We start from the raw sequence: 4,889 nt of genomic DNA on the forward strand, positions 1-4,889 counted from the left end.
GAGAGAATACACTGTGCACCACGGCAGCTGTGACATTGCCCCAATACCAGAGAGAATACACTGTACGCCACGGCTGCTGTGACCCTGCCCCAATACCAGAGAGATTACACTGTACGCCACGGCTGCTGTGACATTGCCCCAATACCAGAGAGATTACACTGTACGCCACGGCTGCTGTGACATTGCCCCGATACCAGAGAGAATACATTGCACGCCACGGCTGCTGTGACATTGCCCTGATACCAGAGAGAATACTTTGCACGCCACGGCTGCTGTGACACTGCCCCAATACCAGAGAGATTACATTGTACGCCACGGCTGCTGTGACATTGCCCTGATACCAGAGAGATTACACTGTACGCCACGGCTGCTGTGACATTGCCCCGATACCAGAGAGAATACATTCTACTCCACGGCTGCTGTGACATTACCCCGATACCAGAGAGAATACATTGTACGCCAAGGCTGCTGTGACCCTGCCCCAATACCAGAGAGATTACACTGTATGCCACGGCTGCTGTGACATTGCCCTGGAACCAGAGAGAATACAGTGTACGCCACGGCTGCTGTGACATTGCCCTGGTACCAGAGAGAATACAGTGTACGCCACGGCTGCTGTGACATTGCCCAGATACTAGAGAGAATACACTGTATGCCACAACTGCTGTGACACTGCCCTGATACCAGAGAGAATTCACTGTACGCCACGGCTGCTGTGACATTGCCCTGATACCAGAGAGAATACACTGTACGCCACAACTGCTGTGACACTGCCCTGATACCAGAGAGAATACACTGTACGCCACGGCTGCAGTGACATTGCCCTGATACCAGAGAGAATACACTGTGACACTGCCCCGATACCAACAGAGAATACACTGTACGCCACGGCTGCTGTGATACTGCCCTGATACCAGATAGAATACACTGTACGCCACGGCTGCTGTGACATTGCCCTGATACCAGAGAGAATTCACTGTACGCCACGGCTGCTGTGACACTGCCCTGATACCAGAGAGAATACACTGTGACATTGCCCCGATACCAGAGAGAATACACTGTACGACACGGCTGCTGTGACATTGCCCTGATACCAGAGAGGATACACTGTACGCCACGGCTGCTGTGACATTGCCCTGATACCAGAGAGAATACACTGTGACATTGCCCCGATACCAGAGAGAATACACTGTACGCCACGGCTGCTGTGACACTGCCCTGATACCAGAGAGAATACGCTGTACGCCACGGCTGCTGTGACATTGCCCTGATACCAGAGAGAATACGCTGTACGCCACGGCTGCTGTGACACTGCCCTGATACCAGAGAGAATACGCTGTACGCCACGGCTGCTGTGACATTGCCCTGATACCAGAGAGAATTCACTGTACGCCACGGCTGCTGTGACACTACCCTGATACCAGAGAGAATACACTGTACGACACGGCTGCTGTGACATTGCCGAGATACCAGAGAAAATACATTGTACACCACGGCTGCTGTGACATTGCCCTGATACCAGAGAGAATACATTGTACGCCACGGCTGCTGTGACATTGCCCTGATACCAGAGAGAATCACTGTATGCCACGGCTGCTGTGACATTGCCCCAATACCAGAGAGATTACATTGTACGCCACGGCTGCTGTGACCCTGCCCCAATACCAGAGATATTACACTGTACGCCACGGCTGCTGTGACATTGCCCTGATACCAGAGAGATACACTGTATGCCACGGCTGCTGTGACATTGCCCCGATACCAGAGAGAATACATTGTACGCCACGGCTGCCGTGACACTGCCCCAATACCAGAGATATTACATTGTATGCCACGGCTGCTGTGACATTGCTCTGATACCAGAGAGAATTCACTGTACGCCACGGCTGCTATGACACTGCCCTTATACCAGAGAGAATACACTGTGACATTGCCCAGATACCAAAGAGAATACATTGTATGCCACGGCTGCTGTGACATTCCCCCGATACCAGAGAGAATACACTGTACGACACGGCTGCTGTGACATTGCCCTGATACCAGAGAGAATACACTGTACGCCACGGCTGCTGTGACAGTGCCCTGATTCCAGAGAGAATACGCTGTACGCCACGGCTGCTGTGACATTGCCCTGATACCAGAGAGAATCACTGTGACATTGCCCCGATACCAGAGAGAATACACTGTACGACACAGCTGCTGTGACATTGCCCTGATACCAGAGAGAATACACTGTACGCCACGGCTGCTGTGACATTGCCCTGATACCAGAGAGAATTCACTGTACGCCACGGCTGCTGTGACACTACCCTGATACCAGAGAGAATACACTGTACGACACGGCTGCTGTGACATTGCCGAGATACCAGAGAAAATACATTGTACACCACGGCTGCTGTGACATTGCCCTGATACCAGAGAGAATACATTGTACGCCACGGCTGCTGTGACATTGCCCTGATACCAGAGAGAATCACTGTATGCCGCGGCTGCTGTGACATTGCCCCAATACCAGAGAGATTACATTGTAAGCCACGGCTGCTGTGACCCTGCCCCAACACCAGAGATATTACACTGTACGCCACGGCTGCTGTGACATTGCCCTGATACCAGAGAGATACACTGTATGCCACGGCTGCTGTGACATTGCCCCGATACTAGAGAGAATACATTGTACGCCACGGCTGCCGTGACACTGCCCCAATACCAGAGAGATTACATTGTACGCCACGGCTGCTGTGACATTGCTCTGATACCAGAGAGAATACACTGTGCACCACGGCTGCTGTGACATTGCCCCGATACCAGAGAGAATACATTGTACGCCACGGCTGCTGTGACATTGCCCCGATACCAGAGAGAATACATTGTACGCCACGGCTGCTGTGACATTGCCCTGGTACCAGAGAGAATACAGTGTACGCCACGGCTGCTGTGACATTGCCCTGGTACCAGAGAGAATACATTGTATGCCACGGCTGCTGTGACATTGCCCTGGTACCAGAGAGAATACATTGTACGCCACGGCTGCTGTGACTTTGCCCTGGTACCAGAGAGAATACAGTGTACGCCACGGCTGCTGTGACATTACCCTGATACCAGAGAGAATACACTGTACGCCACGGCTGCTGTGACATTGCCCCGGTACCAGAGAGAATACAGTGTACGCCACTGCTGTGACATTGTCCTGGTACCAGAGAGAATACATTGTACGCCACGGCTGCTGTGACATTGCCCTGATACCAGAGAGAATACAGTGTACGCCACGGCTGCTGTGACATTGCCCCGATACCAGAGAGAATACTTTGTACGCCACGGCTGCTGTGACATTGCCCTGACACCAGAGAGAATACAGTGTACGCCACGGCTGCTGTGACATTGCCCTGATACCAGAGAGAATACACTGTACGCCACGGCTGCTGTGAAATTGCCCCGATACCAGAGAGAATACACTGTACGCCACGGATGCTGTGATATTGTCCTGATGCCAGAGAGAATACACTGTACGCCACGGCTGCTGTGACACTGCCCTGATACCAAAGAGAATACACTGTACGCCACGGCTGCTGTGACATTGCCCTGATACCAGAGAGAATACACTGTACGCCACGGCTGCTGTGACACTGCCCTGATACCAGAGAGAATACACTGTACGCCACGGCTGCTGTGACATTGCCCTGATACCAGAGAGAATACACTGTACGCCACGGCTGCTGTGACATTGCCCTGATACCAGAGAGAATACACTGTACGCCACAACTGCTGTGACACTGCTCTGATACCAGAGAGAATACACTGTACGCCACGGCTGCAGTGACATTGCCCTGATACCAGAGAGAATACACTGTGACACTGCCTCGATACCAACAGAGAATACACTGTACGCCACGGCTGCTGTGATACTGCCCTGATACCAGATAGAATACACTGTACGCCACGGCTGCTGTGACATTGCCCTGATACCAGAGAGAATTCACTGTACGCCACGGCTGCTGTGACACTGCCCTGATACCAGAGAGAATACACTGTGACATTGCCCTGATACCAGAGAGAATACACTGTACGACACGGCTGCTGTGACATTGCCCTGATACCAGAGATAATACACTATACGCCACGGCTGCTGTGACATTGCCCAGATACCAGAGAGAATACACTGTGACATTGCCCCGATACCAGAGAGAATACACTGTACGACGCGGCTGCTGTGACATTGCCCTGATACCAGAGAGAATACACTGTACGCCACGGCTGCTGTGACACTGCCCTGATACCAGAGAGAATACACTGTATGCCACGGCAGCTGTGACATTGCCCTGATACCAGAGAGAATACGCTGTACGCCACGGCTGCTGTGACATTGCCCTGATACCAGAGAGAATCACTGTGACATTTCCCCGATACCAGAGAGAATACACTGTACGACACGGCTGCTGTGACATTGCCCTGATACCAGAGAGAATTCACTGTACGCCACGGCTGCTGTGACACTACCCTGATACCAGAGAGAATACACTGTACGACACGGCTGCTGTGACATTGCCGAGATACCAGAGAAAATATATTGTACACCACGGCTGCTGTGACATTGCCCTGATACCAGAGAGAATACATTGTACGCCACGGCTGCTGTGACATTGCCCTGATACCAGAGAGAATCACTGTATGCCACGGCTGCTGTGACATTGCCCCGATACCAGAGAGAATACATTGTACGCCACGGCTGCCGTGACACTGCTCCAATACCAGAGAGATTACATTGTACGCCACGTCTGTTGTGACATTGCCCTGGTACCAGAGAGAATACATTGTACGCCACGGCTGCTGTGACATTGCCCTGGTACCAGAGAGAATACATTGTACGCCACGGCTGCTGTGACTTTGCCCTG

This window comes from Pseudophryne corroboree (genome assembly GCF_028390025.1).
Source record: "Pseudophryne corroboree isolate aPseCor3 chromosome 10 unlocalized genomic scaffold, aPseCor3.hap2 SUPER_10_unloc_3, whole genome shotgun sequence".
Lineage (NCBI taxonomy): Eukaryota > Metazoa > Chordata > Amphibia > Anura > Myobatrachidae > Pseudophryne > Pseudophryne corroboree.